Genomic DNA, 22,194 nt, shown 5'->3' with positions numbered 1-22,194 from the left:
CAAATGAGAGGGGAGGCATTTCAGCATCTAATATCTCCATTACATATGGCCCCTGGGCTATTCTACTCTGCTACCATGGGTGTATCACTACTTAGAAGCATAGAAGTGCAATACCAGTGACACAATTATTGACATGCCAAACCAAGACAGAAAGTGGGGAGGATGTTGTAAAGAGAACACAGGGAAGCTATGCTCATGCTTAACTGGAATTGACACATTTATCATTTCTTTCTTTTTTTATGTCTTCCTTTATTCTTTCTAATTTTTTTGTTGTTATTATTTTAATTTGAGCATAACCCTTTAATCAGCATGGTGCAAAGCAAGTTAATAAAAATGGCCCTTTGGGTAACTTACCTGCACATTGGGCACATGTACCATAAAACCTAAAGTATAATAATAATAATAATAATAATAATAATAATAATAATAAAAGAAAAAAAAAATGGCCCAACTCCTTAGAGTTTAACATTTAAGTTAATCAAGTCATGGCCAGGCTTGGTGACTCGGTCCTGTAATCCCAGCACTTTGGAAGGCTGAAGCGAGCAGATCACTTGAGGTCAGGAGTTCAAGCCCAGCCTGGCCAACATGGCAAAACCCTGTCTCTAGTAAAACTACAAAAATTTGCCAGGCGTGGTGGTGGGTGCCTGTAATCCCAGCTACTTGGGAGGCTGAGGCACAAGAATTGCTTGAACCTGGGAGGTGCAGGTTGCAGTGAGCTGAGATTGTGCCACTGCATACCAGCCTGAATGACAAAGACTCCGTCTCAAAAAATAAATACATCAATTAAAAAAAAAATTAGGCCAGGTTCAGGGGCTCATGCCTGTAATCCCAGCACTTTGGGAGGCCAAGGCAGGTGGATCACCTGAGTCAGGAGCTCAAGACCAGCCTGGCCAACATGGTGAAACCCTGTCTCTACTAAAAATACAAAAAAAAAAAAAAAAAAAAAAAATCGCTGGGCATGGTGGTGTGTGCCTATAAGTAATCCCAGCTACTCGGGAGGCTGGGGCAGGAGAGTTGCTTAGAACCCACGAGGTAGAGGTTGCAGTGAGCTGAGATCATGCCATTGCACTGCAGCCTGGGTGACAGAGACTCCATCTCAAAAAGATAAAATAAAATAAAAATAAAAATAATTAATCGAGGCCAATGAGTTATGACATAAAGTTTGTCTGCAGCTAAACTGGCAGACAAACCCCAAGAAGGAGTTAATGTCCCGAGGCCCAGTGGATAAACAAAGTCTTAAGAGAGATTTTGGTCATTGTATGTTTAACCAAAGTGAGGTCATGAGAAAACTGTCTTCTTATTAAACAATTTCAGTTTACACTATTTTGATGAGTTCATAAGTTCTGTAAGAGCAGAGACCATGTCTAGCTTGTCCATCAGTGTATTCCTCAAATCTAGTACAGTGCCTGACTCACAGGCTTAAATATTTGTTGAATTGAATGTTCTGGTCAAATGTTTCAAAGTGTGTTCTAAAGCAGAATATGTGGTGACAGGGTTCTGGGGAAGCTGGGAAGGTTTGAGTAGTGAGTCAACTTGATGAATATATTTTTAAGAATAGGTACATTAGGCCTAGGACCAATAAACATTTCATCTTGCTTTGATTCTATGCATTCCCATGTCTCTGGTCTTCAAGATAAAAATCTAGCCAGGGTGACAAATCCCGTTGTTGCGATTTTGTTATGTTAAGTTGCTTATACTGCTTATGAGCCACCAGCACTAACATAGAAACCAGTACCTCACTTCCCTGAAATATTTCCATTGGCACCCCCAGCCCCATATTAGACTCTTCCACTTATAAGTCACAGAACTTAAGTCAGCAGAGAAAAAAATTATTAACCCACATAATTGGCTTTACGACACAGCTAGATACAGAAGTTCAAATGATGTCACCAAATGATGTCTCTTTCTCTTCCCATCTCTTAGCTCTGCTTATCTCTGTTCAGTTCAAACTGGGTCTCCTCACACCAGGTAGGAAAGCTGTTAACACTCTCTCCCTCACACACGTCCAGCCTGGCAAGCCCCTGAAAAAGAACAAGTCTTCCCTATAGCTCTGTTGAGGAAGTCTTAGGAGGACTATGATTGGCCAGATTGGGTCAGGTGCCCATCCTTGGACCAATCAATATGGCCAAAGTGGTGAAATATTCTGACTGGCTACATCCTGGTCACATGCCCTGTGGTGAAGTCAATCCAGGTGAATCAATCATATGGAATGGATTATCCACAGGAAAAGGAATTTTGTTGCTAGAAGTGAATGAGAAGTAATCATCAACAGTCAAAAGTACCAGATGTTCATTAGAGCCTACATATCACATTAGCAGAGAATCTAGTGCTCCTGCTCTCATGAGAGAGCCCTGTCCTGTCACCACAAATACTTTCTCCTCTGACCTTCAGTGGTGTTAAATCCCCAGTCAGGTACTGCCCTACTCAGCTCTATAATAACTGGGCGTAGTGTTTCTAATAAGAAGACAAGCTCCTGGAAGACAGAAATCTTTCTTGTCCTAGACAGCCCTCCTTAGAGCCTGGCAAGGACACAGAGCAGGCTCCACAATGACTGCTAAAATTATGAACCAGAACCTTCTGTATCAAGTCAACTCATCTCAGGCCTCCTTGTTGACTGTCTATGTGAACTTTAGTCCAATTTAGGCTTCTTCACATAGTGGAGACCTGAACTCAAAACAGCATGGCAGGCAAGAGCTTATTTCTCTTTGGGATCCCCAAAAAAGAGATTTGTGTGAGTACTTCAGACCAGGATTATGCCTGACCTCCAAAAGTCCTTCTTTCACAAGTTAGCAAAGACTTTACAAATGAGAAAGTTCAGAAGAAATTTCAAATGCGATTTTAGCCCCTGCCACTGACAGAAGAGGAACTGTCACGTGAGAAGTGAAAAAAAGAGAGAAAAAGCCTCAGTCCTGTAATTCTGGCCCCACTCCTGCTTTCTGCTGTAGAAGTTGGCTTTCACGGGCCCGTTGACCTTGTGCTGGAAGACGGGTCACGTGGAGCTCAAGTTATCAGACATCACTTGCCTGGGTACATGCTTCTGACTTTTGTCTGTGTTTCTATTACACAAATGCCACCAATTCTGTCTTTGCAAGATTGAATTGAAGATTGAGCTGCCTGAAAACTCGAAGAGCGGAGCCTCGCCTTCCCCTCTGCTCCAGCGGAGACCCGGTGCTGGTCTCCAGCACATCCCTGACTGCGTATGGTTCCCACAAGCAGATCTGGAGGAGATTTATGTTTATCCACGTTCTCATGCCCGCTGGCCTTCTGAATCAAAGGTGGAGTTACAAACCAAAGAAATTTACTGCAAGACTCTAGTACACGCTTGTGAAGCTGATGCATTTCGCTCCTTTTTAATAAGATTAAAAATAGTTACAAATGGAGCATTGGAATAAGGGCTTGAAAGAGCTCTGTGGTGCATCTGTGACTTAGGCCTGGCCGACATTTTACAGCCCTGCCTATTAAAAATCTCAGACCGTAGTCGCTCCTGCTCCTCATCCTCACCAGGCACACTAACAGTGCTGCCTGTGGACCACTTGACATTTTCATCCCTGGCATCTGTGTCCCAGAAAACTTGATGGGGCCAGGCAGCCTCTGCTTACAATTAGGGGAGACCACTCAAACTACCTGTTGACTTGCTGCACATTAAGGACAGCCAGCTGATATAAAAAAGCTTTCGCAAAACTTTACCTAGGGTCCAATTTTGAGATGGCCAGAAAAAACCCACTGAAGGGGCAAGTCCATATGACTGCTACCATCCTCAATTTTGGCCAAATGGAGGGAGAAAAGCAAATTAAATCCATAAAGCCTAAGACCAGGAAGGAGAAACTGAGTTAGGATTAAGACCCCATTCTTCAATGCTCTGCCCCGGTCAGAGTCATACTCCATCTACCTACTGAGCAATCCTGTGCACTTCTAAGTAGAAAGCAGCAGCAAAAGCTCCATGCCTCCTGCTGCAACCTAAACGGTGATGTGATTATAAAACCTCAGATCAAAGGATCGAAAGGATCCTGGCCAAATGCCAGGGAGAGTCATGGCTCCTGATAGAACTAAATCAGGTCCAATCTGGATCTGAGAATAATAAAGCAATTAACCACGAAGTGACAGAAGCTGAATTTCACAGTAAAAGCAGTGCTAACCAGCCATTTAGCATCACGAGAACAAGACCCCTTTCTTCAGCCACCTGCGGTCACCACCCCACCCCCTACTCTGTAACTCCCTCCCCCCTTGCAACTCGTTGAAAGGGAAAGATTAAGCCCAGGCCTGCACTAACAGGCAGACAGGGGTGGGGGCAATGGACAGACCCCTCATTCAGAGGCCTCCAGAGGACACTTTGACTTGGCTCAGAAAAAAAGAGCTCACTAACTACTCAGAACTTTTCAAAACAAGGCTCTGACTACTTAGTTAATTGGCAGAGATGAAAGGCAAGGATGCAATGAGAAACGGTGGTGTTATCAAAAATGAAGGAGAAAAAATCTGAATAGTAATTTCAGCCTCCATCACTAAAGAATCTCAGAAGACATTAAAAACTGGGTTTTTGAAAATCACATTTAAACTCACCAGTCTATGTTGATATAACCTTGAAGGTTGGGCCATCCTTGCTTGCTTTATCCTAGAGTCATACACAGGCATGCACACAGACACTCAAGAGTATTGCTAAAATATTTTAGGGGTGGGCCCTGGCTTTCCCACCTGCTTTGGCGAGGCAGTAGAACATATAGTCTGTAGGACCACTTATTGATAAGAACTACCTTCATGACTAGCTACAATGGGCAGATTGAAGATGGAATTTTAGAATTATAGAACTTTTTTTTGAGTCCTTTGATCAATTGGTTTACACAGGAAGGTTTGTTTTCATCATTTCTTTCCTGGGAGAATCCTAAAAGAGGAGATGATAAAATATAAAAGAAAAAGAATGAAAGAAAGAGCAATTATCTAAAGATAGTTCTAGACATATGTAGTATACCTGCATATGTATATGTAATATAATAATAAGAATATTTGGCTCTAGATAATTGCTATATTATTGATACCTTTCAACACTCAACATGTTTATATCACCTGCCAAGGTCCTGTGAAGCAGAATTCACTGGTTTCTTGAAGGACAAAAAGAAAGAAATCCCCTCCACTCTCCTTTTTAGAGAGAACTACATATGCAAATCTATTTGAAAAGGTTAGAGAAACAAGATAAATTGGGTAACCCATGTACTAACTCTTGAGGACAGGAGCAGCATGCAAAGGGAAGCCAAGCTTTAATTCAGTAGATTCCCTTTCTGAGCTGCATTTGCAGCACTGTGATCCAGTCTTTGGTCACCCCACATGTAATCCAATTCTCTCCACAGCATGGAAGAGCCAAGGTCTCCTGCAGGTTGGGATGATGACTCTTTCTTGAGCCAACGTTTACTTTATCAAGGAAAACAAATTTTAAAAACTGGGAACAGGCTATTAACCCAAAAGGTTCATCAGTCAGATTAAATAAAAGCCCCAAATGAAGAAATTACCTCTCCTTTCTAATCAATATCATTGACCATAAATGGAGTCAAGCTGATATACTTAAAATTTTCCCATCCATGAAAAGAAAAATATGCACATGCATGTACACACGCATGCATACACGTTTAACCTGTTGTTTTTATGACTGCATTTTAAAGCACTGAGAACAGGGGTTTATAATGGAAACATTGACAGACCCCCAACTAGAGCAAGTTAGCAGGCACCACCACAATAATCATTTAAGCTATTTTATTTTTCTTTCTTTTTTTTTTTTTTAAGAAATGATCAGTGGCCCAACCAATGAGAACAGAGTAAACATGGCTGGCATCTTAATGACCTTTGAGCATTAGCAGATGGCCTTTTTATGATCACAGATTAGCCGTACATGGTCGTTTGTTAATGTCTGATAACAGGTGCCAGTTGTCCCTTACACTTCTTTTTGTGTTTGTTCCTTTACCTTTTCAGAGTAGGCAACAGGGTTCATTTCTCAGTGAATCTGCTTTCTCTATGCCATCTTTTGTTTTTCTTTTGGCTGCAACACAGCCTTCATCCCCCACCCCCACCCAAAAGAGAATGCAACCCCTTCAGTCTCTCTCTCTCTCTTTCTCTCCTCTCTCCTCCATCTCCCTCTCCCTCTCCCATTGTCTCTCTCTAGAAACACTCGCCTCTGAATCCTACTGCCTAATCCTTGTAGTTTTTGGAACCATATGACTCCAGTAGCAAAGTAAAGACCACTATAAACTAGGCTTACTTTACAGGAGGATGTCTGGTACCATCCATGTAAATGACAAAAAATCACAGCCGTGGATTCATCCAAAGTGAATTAAATGAATCAGCCAGAACTGGTGAAGCCATACCAACCCTTCCCTTCTGCCATTTACAGCATCCAATCCATGTCACCTGAAAGAACACATCTTCCTCTGCAAGCTCCTCATCTTCAGGACCACTTTCTTCTTTCTGCTCACATCTCACCTTCTAGTTCTTTCATCCCCAGGAAGAAAATCAGTTGAGTGGAGCTAGTGTCCAGTTTATGTAAGTGATTTTTCCACCCATGTTTGGGTAAATATTCCCTTGGCCTAGTTTATTCCGTTATTGGAGCAATTCAGGAGGGCACCAGGATACAGAGTAATTACCAAATTGGTTTCTCTGTGTTCATCTCTGTGGGTGGGGAAAGAAAACTCTTACAATTAACCTCAGATGCTGACTGCCTCCAGGTCCCTGGGGCTGCAATCTCCAGTGAAGCCAATGAAGCCTACCTGAAAGTTGGAGCAGAAGCAGATCTCACAACACTCACAGAACATGTGAACTGGGCTGCCTCCGACCTGGAGGCTGAAGCCCTCTTTTCCCAAACCTAGGCACCTAAGGAGAAAGTGGAGGCAGAGCCCTGTACATATTCCCTGAAGTGTGTGCATAGAGAAGGCCCTTATGGAAAAAAAAAAAAAGTTGCATTTCAAAATGTAAGCTGAACATACATCATTAGAAAACAAGTTGTTTTCCAAGGCAGACACATTTTTTGTCTTTTCTAAAATATTGTAAGATATGTGTCTGTTACAACTGCCTTACAAAATACAACTCAGGAAATTACAGGCATCTTATTTAAAAAAAAAAACAGATCTGATCTAGGCTTTCTAGTCTAAAAAATATATTAGAGATCCCCCAAAAGGAGAGATTTGTCACAGAAATGAATAGAAATATGGATATTTTTAGGATTTTTTTGTATAGGTTGAGGAACTTTTCTATTTTGACACAATTGTTTATTTAAAAAATCATATTTTCAGCTCTGAAAAGCTATGTGTTTCTCAAGTAAATATTACATCAGTGGGAATATCTAGTGCCATTTAGGGACTGGTCACTTGGAGCCAGGGAAGAGGATTAAATGACTGCAGAAGTCAAATCGCAAAGTAAGTGCAGAAGTTGGCTTATGCGGCTGGGCGCAGTGGCTCATGCCTATAATCCCAGCACTTTGGAAGCCCGAGGCAGGTGGATCACGAGGTCAGGAGATCAAGACCATCCTGGCCAACATGGTGAAACCCCAACTCTACTAAAAATACAAAAATTAGCCGGGCATGGTGGCGTGTGCCTGTAGTCCCAGCTACTCAAGAGGCAAAGGCAGGAGAATCACTTGACACCCGGGAGGCGGAGGTTGCAGTGAGCCAAGATCATGCCACTGCACTCCACCCTGAGTGACAGAGTGAGATTCCACCTCAAAAAGAAAAAGAAAAAAAAAAAGAAGAAAGAAAGAAAAAAAGAAGTTGGCTTGTACTAGAAAAGTATGAGTCTGCCACGGTCCCATGGCCTCTTATTGCACAGCCTCCCTGAGCTCCCGGAGGTGATGGTTCTCTGGACTCCTGGTCAGGTTTCAAGATCCCTGGTCTGCACTCAAAGCTTTTTCTTTGCCCAGCCCCTCATGCTGTGGCTCAGAGGTGTAAAACTAATTAAGAAAATTAATCCCAAGATGCTGAATTTTGAGACCATGTTGGGCAATTTTTTGTTCTCCATTTCAAATATGAGAGAACAAAAGAGAAAGAGAAGAAAGGAAGCCCATATTTAGCTCACAGGAGCACTGTTACATAGGACAACTAATAGTGGAGACATAAACCCGGCTTTCTTTAAACCAAGATAGTCCAACCCATGGCCCACCGGCTGCATGCAGCCCAGGATGCCTTTGAATGCAACCCAATACAAATTCATAAACTTTCTTAAAACGTGATGAGATATTTTTGCAATTTTTTGTTTGGTTAACTCATCAGCTATCGTTAGTGTATTTTATCTGTGGCCCAAGAGAATTCTTCTTCTTCTGATGTGGCCCAGTGAAGCCAAAAGATTGGACACTCTTGCATCTAAACCTAGAGGCTTTCTAAGTAACAGTGACTTCATCCACATGCAAAATTGACCACGTACAAAATAAGGAGGAAAATGCGTAACGGTTGAAGTGAGACTTAAAGAGTTCCCCCAACTCTGGAAATCTTATTTGGAGAAAAGATACGGTTGTATCTCCCCATGCCTATCAGTTCTTCCACCTGGACTCTGCTGTCAGAAAGCCCTAATTTTAAAATGCTAATATATAAATATCCTTCCCTGGCCTGAGTCAAATCCAGGCCTCATTTTTGTATCACACATAGTTAAAAAGATAAAATGAAAAATCCATTACTAATTAGACTGTTAAATTAAACTGCTTTAACTTTATTTTATGAGAGGCATAAAGTACATAAAGGGAAGACACAGAGTGGTACCAATGACCTTTAGCGACGACTTGTGGCCCACCCCGATGCTTTTTGAACCACTTGCCTAAAAACTCCTGGGTTTCTTAACACCTTATATTCCCTCTCTACCACTTTGAAACCTGAAGGATTTATTTTTAACAGTCCCTCACCCACATAATGACTTTAAAATTCTTTAGGTTCATACCTTAAAATATAGCTGGGAATTAAGAAATAATGTCAATTAACAGTTGAAGCTCAGAGGCACTAATGGAGTTAGCTAACCATTTTCTTCTGCAAAGCTGCCGTAGGTACGTAGAAGAATCCAATCATCCTAAAATTTCTGTGCTCTAGTGAAGAGTCAGCAAACTATGGCCCAGGGGCAAAATTTAGCCCACTGCCTACTTTTGTATAGCCAGGAGCTAAGAATGTTTTTTACATTTTTTAAAGAGGGCTTAAACAAAAGAAAAATTATATTTCTTAACAAATGAAAATCGTATTAAATTCAAATTTCAGTGTCTGTAAGTGAATTGGGTTTTTGTTTGTTTTTTGTCTTTTTGTTTTGTTTTTTTTTTGTTTTTTTTTTTTTGTTGTTGTTGTTGTTGTTGTTTTTTGAGATAGAGTCTTGCTCTTTTGCCCTGGCTGGAGTGCAATGGTGTGATCTCGACTCACTGCATCCTCTCTCTGCTTCCGGGGTTCAAGGGATTCTCCTAACTCAGCCTCCCAAGTAGCTGGGATTACAGGCACCTACCACCACACCCAGCTAATTTTTGTATTTTTATTAGAGATGGGGTTTCACCATGTTGGTCAGGCTGGTCTCAAACTTCTGACCTCAGGTGATCCACTCGCCTCAATCTCCCAAAGTGCTAGGATTACAGGTGTGAGCCACCACGCCCGGCTGTAAGTGAAGTTTTATGGGAACACAGCCACACTCATTTATGATGCTTTGTCTGTGGTTGCTTTACACTCCAATGGCAGGGTTGAGTAGCTGCAACAGAGATTGGATGGCCCACAAAGCCTGAAGTTTTACTATCTGGTCTGGCCTTTACAGAAAAAAAATTTGCCAAGCATGGCTTCATATGTGGCCTTGCTACAGACACAGACAAAAGGAAGTTGGGGGCCACTTGCTCCTGGGAGAAACTGAATGTCAGGGAAAGTGTAGAAAAGTGAACAATTCTGCGAATATAACAAGTGTAGCAGAGATCTTAGCAGTGTCCCCAAAATAGGACACTAGAGTAAATCAGTTTCCACAGCTAACATTATCTTATTTGTATTATTATATAAGTTGTTAACTTTGATGCCTTTATATATTTATGCAGTAGTGCCAAGTGACTGTTAGGTTTCCTGGCACATTTACTATTACCAGATGTTCAGCTGTGTGTTTGTCATCAGGGAAGCCACTTGTAGCCTCTCCAAAAAAGGTTGGCTGCCCATTTTTGTCTTCCATGAGATTTCTTTTCCATGAGATTTTTATCTTCCATGAGATTTTTCTTTTAAGAGCTAAGATATGCTCTAGAACAAGTCACATTCTTGAGAAGCATTTCTCGCCCAAGTAAATGAAAGACAAAGCTGTGTCTCTATAACCACATTGGTTCCTGCTTGCTGGACAGCCCTTCTGAGACCCATGTCCAGTCCTGCCTGACTTCAGTCTCCATGATCAACTACATGTGTTAAATGTTGTTTGTTTCTTTCCCTGGTGTTTGTTGTTGTTGTTGTTTGTTTGTTTTTTGCCTTGCTCTTTTCCTCCCTTCCTTTTCTCTCTCTCCCTCTAAGTACAGATTTTGAAATCTGATAAACCCAAGGACCAATCCCAATATCTCCATCAGTAGCTATGCTTCCTTGGTCAAGTCATATAACCTCTCTAAGCCTATTTTCTCACCTCTAAATTAAAGATAAGCATAACCATCTTGAATATATTTCAACATCTTGGCAGTATTTCAAGCATTCAATATGTTATCAATAAATAGTAGCTGAAGGAATTGTTAAATATAGATATTGATATAGATACAAATATAGATACTGATGTATTTATTCCCATATAGAAGGTGTTCAGTAAACACTTGGGCAAGCTTACTGTTTACTTAACCATCCCCACAATGAGCACTTATCAAACACAACTCCATGATCAGCTCTATGTTAATATTATGGGACCTTAAAAGGAGGTAAAATATGTGAAAATTTTTACTTTTTCAAGAACCTACACACATCTATATGGCCAAGATCTAGGTCACAATGTGACAGATTAGAAAGTGCTAATTGTCACATCTAGCATTCAGTTGGCATCCCACATATTCTGACCAAATTCATCTAAAATCTAAGCCACAAAGAACAAATTGGGAGTGATTAAGAAAAACTGGTAGAGATAAAAAATAGAAGATAAAATGAGTCGGGGAGAATGTCTTAGGGAGGAGTGGAGCTTTTTAGAAGTCTGGAGGTGAATTGGTAGAAATAAAGCAGAAGTGCATCCCAGAGAGGAGGACAGGCAAGTGGGTCAAAGAGGCAACATTGAGGCATCAAAGGCAGTTGCATAATTGAAGCAGCCTGACTTCGGCATCAGACAGACCTGTCAGATTTTAATTCCTCCACTTTCTAGCTGCACAAACTCAAAAAAACTTACTTAGCCTCTCTAATAATCACTAATAAAAGAATACTAAGATCTACCTTACAACATTATTGGCACATACAAATGTCAAGAATTTGTACCAATTGTCATAGTATCATTTAAGGTTAGGTAGTTGCAGTCATTTGTTGTTGGAGAGTTGAATGCTTTTCCCACCAGGGCAGCCTTGAAAGAAAGATGGAAGCTTTTAGCGTTGCACTCGTGTAAATTCAGCACCCTTCATGAGGAAAGCCTGCCATGTCAATGTCAGAGATCCTTGGGCGTTTGTCCTTGACCTTCTTCTCACCTCATGGCTGACCAACTCTGCTTGGGTGGTCTCTGCTTGTCTAATCTGTACTGATGCTGCATGAAAGTTTAGCTACCCAGACAAACACCTGAGAGTCATTAATACCTCCTGTTCATCCTTCACCAACCTTCTTTTTCTTCACAAATAGTTAACCAATTATTCTGTGAATTCTACCTTCTCAATAGCTTTGGTATTTCCTCATGTTTCTACATCCTCAATGTCATTGATTTACTTTAAGTCCTCATCACCTCTTCCACTGGGTATGTCAATTCTCTTCCTTGCCTCCATTCTGCCCTGATGTTGGAAGAGCAATTTTCCTCGAAAACAAACCTGGCCATGCCACCCTCCTGCTTTAGACCCTTCAGGAGAAAGGTCAAACATTAGTGTAGTGAGCAAAAAATTCATGGTCTCATCTCTTACCAGATGAAAATGGCTTTTCACACATGTGTATGTACGTGTGCATGTATGCACATGTGTGCACATGCACACACACACCATGCTTACTGATCTGCTTGCACTTTCCCTTGTTCCCTCTCCCTTCCTTTCTTTTTATCCTGCTACTTCTCCAACAGAAACACTCTTCATTATTTTTTTAAATCTGACTAACACATGCACACATCCTTCAGAACTCAGCATGGATGTCACCTGCTCTGGGGGAAACTGTCCCTAACACCTTATTCTTTCCACATTGAAGTGAGAATCCTCATCCACTTTGTATCAATTGAACTTAATCAGGTGTCTGTTTGTCTTCTCCCTCAACTCCACTAACCTATTTGTGCCCTAAGGGTAGAGGCCATGTCTTCATCTTTGTATCTCTGGGAAAAGGGTATCAATGGAGTATGGAGAGGCTCCATGATTTATGGGCACATAGATGGATGAGAGGCTGGTTGGATGTCCAAGTGATGAGAGTTCAGAGACAGATGTGTCTATCTGAGAGCCCTCAGCTGAGGATTTGTTTGACACCATGAGAGTCTGTATTTGAGGAGAATTATAGTACAAAAGAAAGAAGACTGAGGCTGGAGTTTTGAAGGATGATGTAGGGCAGTTGGAGAAGGAACCACTGATGAATGGTCTAAACAGAAACTAGGGTGGTGCTGGAATGGCTCTAACATGTGACGGGCCACGATGACAGCAGGTACAGCCTCTGCAGCACAGAAGACACCTTAAGAAAGGTGCATACTCTTTTAACTGTTCACCTATTGAAGGGATAATTGTGAGAGTAAAAACAGAATTAATCTAACTATCTACCCACAGGAATGGTTAAGTAAATTATGATGTATCCACATCATAGGATATTATTTAGCTCACTCTCAAATTATAATTACAAAGAATCTAAACATATTAAAACACTGCTTAAAATATTTAATATGATGTTCAAAAGAGAGTTAGGGAAACCAAGGCAGTGCAATGTTATGGAAATCAAGAAGAGGAAAACTGCCAAGGAGAAAAGGGCATCAGCCCAGTGACAAGACAAGGGAAGTCGAGGAGAACGGGACAGATGACTAGGCTTTGAGGACTTGGGTGTCCCTGCTCTAGACTGACCCCACTGTGTTTCTCAGTGGTCACTCATGTGTCCATGTCTTCCCTACTCCCTGGAGCATAAGCATCCTGGAGGAAAGCACCTGTCATATTTGTGCCCAGTGCAATGCCTGGCACCATAGTTAGGCCTCTTTCCACTGTGCCATAACATCATTCATATTATCAAGTAGGTCACCAACATCATCTTTACTAATTTTCTCTAAATTCCTATTTCTGAGATGGAGTTATCATGGCCTTCATCTTGCAGAATCACATAAGGGCTTAGTGATTCATTTCCCTTGGTCACAGAGCAAAGCATTGCCCCCACCAGAGTCAGCACCCCAGCTCCCACCCTGAACTCTACTCTGCCCCGATCCAGAGTCCTGGCCTGTGACTTGTCAACTAAATTATTCTCTTTATCCATTTAGTAAGGGTGGTTAATTGTTTAGTGTTCTTGCAATTACTGTTGTCTCTGTATTTTCCCTATGTGTGTTAATTACGCTGTCGCCAGTTGTCTGTGCCCGTAGAGGGCAGAAGCTGTGGCTTTTTCTTTTAACATTTTCAGTAGTGCCAAGCTGAGTGTCACGCCCTTAATCGATTGTCTGAAGATGATGATGCCTCTGGGAAGGACAGTGGGGATGACTCCATATTCATTGCTCTTTTTCACATTTCCTGCTAGCCTTTTGAAAGCCAGTTCTTGGGGATATTGGAAAGACCAGTGGCTGTGAATCACAAAATGGAAAAGGTCCCCCTACTGTCCTTCCCAGCTAGACATAGGGGACAAGAGGCACATACTCCTGGCTTGCAGGGTGCTTAGTAAGAGGACCCAGATATTTAGCTGAATTAAAAGGTGTTCAAAAAATATAGGACATGGAATAGAGGATGGAAAAATAGGACTCCTGAGAGGAAATTTTCTTCAATGGGTGGTATGGAGAGACAGAGTAGTAGAACCTCCAGGACCTCACCGAGCCAGCAGTTTCCATCTTCCCATTTTACTGGCAGAAAAACTGAGGAGCAGGTAGAGTGAGTGAGTGCCTCATAGCCTGCCATGGCAGAGCCTGACTGGCAGCTGCACATCACTACTTATCATGGACAATTATTACTGCCATCCTGTGCCATAGTACCCAGAGAGCAGCTGGGCACTTACCCCATGGCATGGGGAGTAAGTAGCCTAACTTTTTCCAGGGATTGAGCAAGAAGACTCAGTTTCCCTGCTGAGGCCACTAAAGAAGGTTTTTATGGTACTCACAAAGTCAGTTTATTCCTAGACACTCCTCTCAACCAAACATCATCATCTAACATCATAGCAAAGTTTCCAGTCTGAGAAATTAAATAATTAAAAGCTACCAAGAATAAAAAGGACTTGAGAATGTAGACATCACCATGGAAGGAAAATTGTGTTTCCAAATAGTTAGAAGAATAAGACAGGTCTCACATGAAATGCACCATAGGGCATGGCCCCCTTTCCATTTGTGCTAAATTTCAAATTTGGTTCTCCAGGATCATATTCAGATTCATTTTCTCTCTTACTGTGGAGTTAAGTCACTGGTGCCTCCCTTTACGTGTTCTCCCAGTGTGCATCTCTCTGAACTCACCTGTTGTCATGTGATGGACTTCGTTCTTTTAAAGGAGTCCTGAAACCCAACCTGCAGTTGCTGTTTTCCATTTGAAACAGTGCTATATTTTTTTAACAAGGTAATACTTTACTACTTTGTTATTCCCAAGGCATTCCAGGCTCCCCTTTTGAATAAAATTAGACTTCTCAGGATCACCAAGATAAAGAGATGCCAAGAGACCAATTCCTATACAGCTCTGCATGTTGCCAACATAATGACCAAACATTGAACCCAGTGTTCAGGTAACTAAGGTAGCCACTCTAACTTTTGTGGGTTATGTTGTTCCTCATTGGTAGTATATGAGTATCTGAAAATCCAGTAAAAACGTATGTAACTTTTTCCAATCACAACATATGAAATCTGAAAACACTTAACCATATAGATGCTTGGCATTGGATAGATGCACATTGTTTTTCTATATTGCATGATTTTCTACTCATACACACTCAAATATATTAAGTAGCAGGGAGATAGAGAGAGATTAGTGGAGTGTGATGGACCACCTAATTTTTTTCTCTCCTGGAATCCAAGAGTTTCCCCCTGACTCTCTGGCATCCCACTCTCTTGTTGCTGTGTCTGGATCTTAGGTCTCCAAATTTGTTTTTAGTGTGGGTAGTAGATGTCAACCACTTTGTGAGCAGTGACAATGGAGCTGGGGATCCCTGTATTGTATTGCTAAACAACATTTGGCAACCTCTTGCCCAGGGTGTTACTTCCTCTTGATGCTTTGAAGTAGCATGGTCTTTTCTCGTCTCCCTAGTCTTGTGGCTTTGTTTGCTTGTTGCATTTGGGGTGCTGGCATGGCTGAAACCCATCCCAGAGAGGATGTTCATTGAAATGTCAGAGAGTGAATGATTGACAATGGGCACAGTGCTTTTGTATAAGGGTTTTGGCAGGTGATTATTGGATTATTTCCCAATAAATGCCATCCAAATCTACCCAATGCACCACTGAGCAATGTGCCAAACTGTTCTGGGGCACTAGTAGATGCTAATGCTTCTCACCAGTGGCTGCTGGCTTTCCAGTCCTTTCCTTTGTGAGGCTACAGGGCACTGACTGAACACAGTGACTTTTGTACTTGTCACAATTAGGAGAGCATGGCATTTTTTTCCATACAAAAAGAGTTCACATTAGGTTATGTGTTCTTCAGTCGTCTCAAATATTGATATGGATTCTATTCACACAAGCTGTGTCCTTTAAAACCAGGAAGGCACCCCAGAAAGCATCAACCCCCAAAACTATTTTTAATGGATATGTCTTAATGCAAACATATGACACTAAAATATCATAAGCCAGGCCTGTAGCACTTGGCATGCTTTATAGAATAACTTGATGATGGTTTCAATTGTGTGATGCAATTTTTGATACATTTAAATAACAGCATGGAAAGAAATGTTCTTTCCATTTGGTTTGAGGACTGAGTGGTTTGCATATGCACTTACCTACCAGCTGACATCAATTAAATTGCTAGGCTTCTCTCAACCAGTTTTCTTTTTGATATATTCGGGACTCTAATACCTACATACCACAGGATTCCTATAAGAATGAAATGCAATACCATTAGAAAATGCGTTTTATAAAACACTATAGGAATTTAATGGGTTTGCATCATCATCATCTTATTTCCAAGCAGATATTCCTGATTCTAATACAAAAAAAATTCTTAAATATCACTGTCATAATAAAAACAGATAACCCTCTGAAGCCCAAGAATAAAAGTTGGCAGGTTACCCTACAGTTGAAAAATGGACTTCAGTTCTCCAAAGTGCATGTTGAGCTTATTTTTGTTTTGAACAGAGTAATGTTAAAAAAAAAAATCAAATGATCTCCACTATCACTTTCTTCTATACATTATTTTATTTTACCTAGCTTTATTAAAGTATGATTGACAAGTATATATTTATGGTGTACAAGGTGATGTTTTGATCTACATAGACATTCTGAATGTTACATATTACAATCATGGATTGCTTAACGACAGGGATACATTCTGAGAAATGCATCATTCTGCTGTTGTACAAACATCATTGAGTGTACTTACACAAACCTAAATGGGGTAGCCTTCCAGACACCTAGGCTATATGGTGTAGCCTATTGCTCTGACCAGTGTTGTATATGTTGTCAGTTATTGACTGAAACATTGTTATTTTAAAGAGCACTAGTTTTCTGGGGTCTGTATTTCTCTCCCTTTCCCATTAACAGTAGACATTGAGAGTTTACATTAGTGCTTTATAGTCGCTGAACTGTCAGAACATTCCTGGCTAATATACATGCCACTGTATTATCTCTTCACTAACACATAAGTCAGTTAGTGAATTCAGCAAAGGGAAGATGATGAAGTTGCAGGGTTTTTTTCTTTTTTCTCTTCCCTTTTTTTAAAAAAATTTTCTGTCCTTTCATTTGAATTTTTTTTTACTTCCCTTCTTTATTTGATGTTTATAATTACAAATATTAATTTATAATTAATATATTAATTTATAATAAATATTATTATTAGTGAATTGTATGATTTTCTTCAAATAAGCTTTGGATTATGTAAATTCTGCCAGTTGGGTCCCAGGAGTGGCAAGTGCTCAGCCTTTATGGAGATATACCTCCTCACTAAGTCCAAGTATTCTCTTCTCCTATCTAATTACATGAAACCAATTTCGGCAGATACGATATAATTATAATTGTCTATCTTCAAAAATGTTAAGGGCAAGAAAACAGTTTTATTAAGGTATTTATTCCACCAATAGACAATATGGTTTCAATTTTACTCATCTATTAGGGCATTTTGACACTTGCCAGGTATATATTGAGCCCTTGTTATGTGCCAGGCACTGTGCTAAAGCCAAGGTCAAAAGTAGAGGTGTGGCAAGTGAGTTGCCTACGGCAAGTAGTTAAAGAGGTGCTCACTGGCATAACCCTTAAATGTGTCTCCTTAATGTTTGCACCCTCGGCACCTCACCCACCTCATCTTAGTCCCAGCCAGGTAAGCACTGAGACATAAAGGTGAGAAGACATGGTGTGACCTGCAGGGACACATGCAGAAAGTGGACAGACACTAAATGAATATAATCCATGCAAAGTGACCAAAGAAGTCATAGGGGTAGAAATGAAGTACTCTGCTTGGTGAAATGCTGGTATAGACTAATTTAAAAATGAGTGAGCTAGAGTGTTATTGGCAGAGAAATCAACTATGAGATTATATTATTTTTTTGAGGGTCTGAAATAAAATGAAAAAAAAAAAAGGAGAATGAAAGTGGCATTATGCTGCCAAACATCCAAGTTGAGTGGATGAAGTGGGTGTATAATGGAGAGGAAGGAATAGTATTTCAGGCTAAGTCCTTGGTGTTGGCATCAAGAGATGGATGGTGACTTCCCAATGAGTCCTCACCACATCAACAGAGCCCTGCTGCCCAGATGTTACTGCTGACCTCCCAGCCTGTCCTTCCATTATGAAGCACTTTTCAACAAAGATAAAAGTTTGCACCATGGTATCTTTTGTCCCCAAGAACTGTATCCCGCACCTCTGAAAGTCATCCTTCTGCTTTTTGTAATGAGGAAGTAGAAACATCAAAGAACAATGCTAGATTTTCTTTATTAAAAATATGAGGGGGAAAAAAAGAACATTATGTTTGTTATTGTGGGTATTTCCAAAGAGGTAACTAAAATTTTATGGCAGCCTTGTTAGTAACTCTATAAATCACCTGACAGCATCTCTGTGTTAAAATCTCTTCTGCATATAAGCAGTAAAATGAAACACACATTGGAAATTCTGATGATTTCAAACTTCAGACTTTCTTTTAAAGTAATAACTTTAATTCAGTTCTTTCTGGCATAAACTTTTTCATCCCATTATGTCAAAAATTGTATTATCCATCCATTTGTCTGTCAGAACGTCTCCCTGTGGGGCGATAGACTCCTGGATTCTCTACTCTAAACCTCCCCATTACATCCTGCTATCAAGAGTCACAATTTTCCACGAAAGTCTCTGGTGACTTTTGACAATGTTTTACAGAGAACTAGACCAGGAATCGCAGAGTTAAAGGAAATCTTCCATTCTGGCAATGAATATGTAATAGGCATTACACTGTGCAGTATTCCAAAAAATGTAAGGTTCATTAAGTCTTTCTAAAGCAGGGACTTCCGTGTAGCTTTGAAGGAACCTGTCTTCACAATGGCATTAGCAAATGGCACTTTGGGGCACAGAATATTAATATTGCGCATTAGGAACAAATTTGTTTAAATGCTGTATAGCTATATGTGGATGCCGATGATCCAGAAATAAATAAAAAGTGAATAGTTGTCCAACTTTGTATGTAAATTGCCTTTTGCTTATATACATAAGAATGCTTTTTCCTCCTAAATTCCTTCATATTAACAAGCAGGAGTGTAACTAATATATAAACTAAAGTCATTCTCTTTAATGAGAATGCTAAATATTTTAAAGAAATGCACGGCTGTGAAATATTGTCAAGGGCATTTTTATACTTAAGTTTGAGAACGCTTATGACTTAACTGTTGAATTATTTAACATATTCAGCCTGGAAGCACTATTTATGTATGTTTTTTAATGTTCTTACTTATGTTGGCTTTTCTTTGCTAAGGATTTAGGACCTTTGATTTCTGTTTATAAAATTTACATTTTTAATCTCCTATTTCTATGTATTTCCCATTTGACAGTGGCAACAATATCCAGAAGGAAGGGGAAAAAAAGGAAAAATTGCATGGAGCCTGAAACAAGGGCTGTACATGAGAGAAACTTAAGCCATGCTGCAAAGGGAATGAAGTCAACTTTGCGAGCCAAAAATAAAAGTCCTTTTCAATGAACCACCTGTATAACTAAAATAATAGACACAGCAATATGCACCTGCTTTCCCAGCTTTTCTCAAGGAAGCATGCAATACGCAAGGAGCAGGATTGTCCTGTGCAGTAATGTAATCCTATACAATCAGCATTTGCTATTTTGAGTTGTCAGCCTCTATTTTTCACCCATATATTGTTTTGCAATTATTGACTAGCCACAGATTTATTAGAGCAACATAAAAACACATTTGCCTTCATTTTATTCAATTAACCTTGATTCATATTTCTTAAATGTTGAAGGATTCCTCAAAGATTTGGGATGGATTCTGAGTGGAACACCTATCAGTGCTGTTCAGGAAATGGAAACTGACAAGCAAAGGTAGGGTAAGGGCAAGTTTTATTTTAGCTATTCCTATTAAATTCTACTCATGTGGTTAATAATATAAAAATTGTCCAAGTGACTTGAGATGGAAATGCACCTAGAATTTGCTTGAAGCATTTGTGATTCTATGAGGACTATGTTTGGAAGAAAGGATGGGCAATTTTTAAGACCAGCATGTTTTTGTCTACTGATATTTCATTTTACAAACTATATATATGCATACACATATGTATGTATGTATGTATATTATACATGTATTATACACACACACACACACACATATTTCAATTTTATTCATGGTACTGAGCCAAAATTTTTCTTCTGCACTAAATCTAAAAGGCACAATAATGAGGCCTCTAAGGGATGGGGCCGCAGTCATGCAGTCAGGGGAGGAACTGAAGGTTTCCATGACTTGTTTAAACCATTAGAGGTCTTCTGGACATTGATTTTTCACTTTCATTTAGTCTATTGTTATTAAGCTTACTTTTTAAAAGAGTACCCTGATTAAATGAACTTTGAAAATGCTGGATTAAACAAAATTCAGTAACATGTTTTCAGAGCCTTGAATAGATGATTGTGTTTTGTGAATCCTCAAGCAAAAATAGTAATAACTACCATTTCCCAAACATTTTGACTAGAAATCTCTGTTTCTTTATTTTTTTTCCAGAGCACCTCCAGGTGAGTGTTCCACAGAGCACACATTGGGAAACAATGATTTTGTCAATAAACTCTTACTGAACCCAGCCATGGAATAGATTCCGTGTCAGGAGTTTATTGTTTCAGACAAATATGGTTTATTATCAATACCACAGTGTGAAAAGAGACTTTGTCACATTTATGCCCCTAATCGTCACAATGTCTAACATATGTTTGTGCTTAAGAAACAGGCATTGAATGAATGAATACATTAATTAAACAATCTATTGACTTATACTTAAGTGCATTTGTGCAGATGATTATATCATTTTAATATTTATTTCATATTCTAAAGAGATTAATATACTGTTTAGAGAGATTGGGTGACAGTTAGTATCCCTGTCACCCAATCTCTCTAAAATTCTGTTTAAGGGAAGAACCTAAAGGAAGAGATGTTGATTTAATTGTATGAAAGATTAGAGATCAAAACTCATCTGCTTATATATAATGACCATGCTCCTGACTCATCATTACCAGCTGTGGGGAGGATTTGGTCCTTTAATAGCTTTTTTCTTTTGTATTCTCCACTTGCCTCTCCAAAAAACATGCATATAACATCAACTCCATAACAGAAGGGCATAGAAGTGGTCTGGGTAAGGCTAGGCATTTTATCTTTCACTGGATTATAGATGTTTACTCTGTGCAAAGCTAATGGCCTTATAAAGACCATAGGCAATGGGTGCCTCAGGTAGCTGTGTATCAGGTATTGTCACCATACTCTAAAATTGACATTCTCATTTTTGAGGTCGGAAGACATACTTTTTTTGTGACATAGCTTCATCGTATGTGTTTATAAAATATATCAATTTAAATTAATTTTGTTTTGGAAGTATTAACACAATAAATATTCTGGGACAGCTCAAGGTATTTGAGTACCGCATTGGCCAGAATTACAAATGAAAGTACCAGAAAATAAATGAATGACTAAAGTCACTAAATACCTGTAAACCATGGGCATGAGGATATTTAAATGAATAGCAGCATTTCTTTTTATTTATGCAATTTTCCCTCAAAGGTAGAAGGAGACTCACTAAGTAGCGGTGCCTGAGTCACCCTACTGGCTTGATCCTGCCTCCCAAATTTCACTTCTTTAAAAAAAAAAAAAAAAAAAAAAAAAACTTATCAAGGATCAAGAATCCATAGACTCCTCAGAAGGTTTGTAGAGAGAAAACAGCCCTATAACTTCATGAGAGTATACAGAGCAATTTGGAAATGCAGACTCAGTGCGTAACACATGAAAATGGGCCACAGCTATTTCCATTTCTCCACAGCAGAGCGTTTCCCACCATCATCTTAGAATGCAATGAGCTGACTGAATAGTTTACCTAGGATGAGCTTGCTGAGCACCAGTAAGTCAAGCATCAAAGTTCCAGAGGTGTTGCCAGGGCCAGATGATCAAGCAGGTATTTTACTCAAGTTAGGTCTAAGATTGAGTCTGGGAGATTAGCTAAGGCATGAAAAACCCCCTAATCACATGGGGTCTAGAGCCTGGACATCCAAAAGCAACATTAAAAAAAAAAATGCTGTTCTAACAAGGAAGAGTCACCAAGGCAACTTCTAATATCAGAGCAGGAACTTTTCCTTTCCATCCACTG

The sequence above is a fragment of the Pongo pygmaeus genome, chromosome 12, assembly GCF_028885625.2.
Source record: "Pongo pygmaeus isolate AG05252 chromosome 12, NHGRI_mPonPyg2-v2.0_pri, whole genome shotgun sequence".
In the NCBI taxonomy this organism is placed as follows: Eukaryota; Metazoa; Chordata; class Mammalia; order Primates; family Hominidae; genus Pongo; species Pongo pygmaeus.
The sequence above is the reverse complement of the archived record's forward strand: the minus strand, read 5'-3'. Positions refer to the sequence as shown.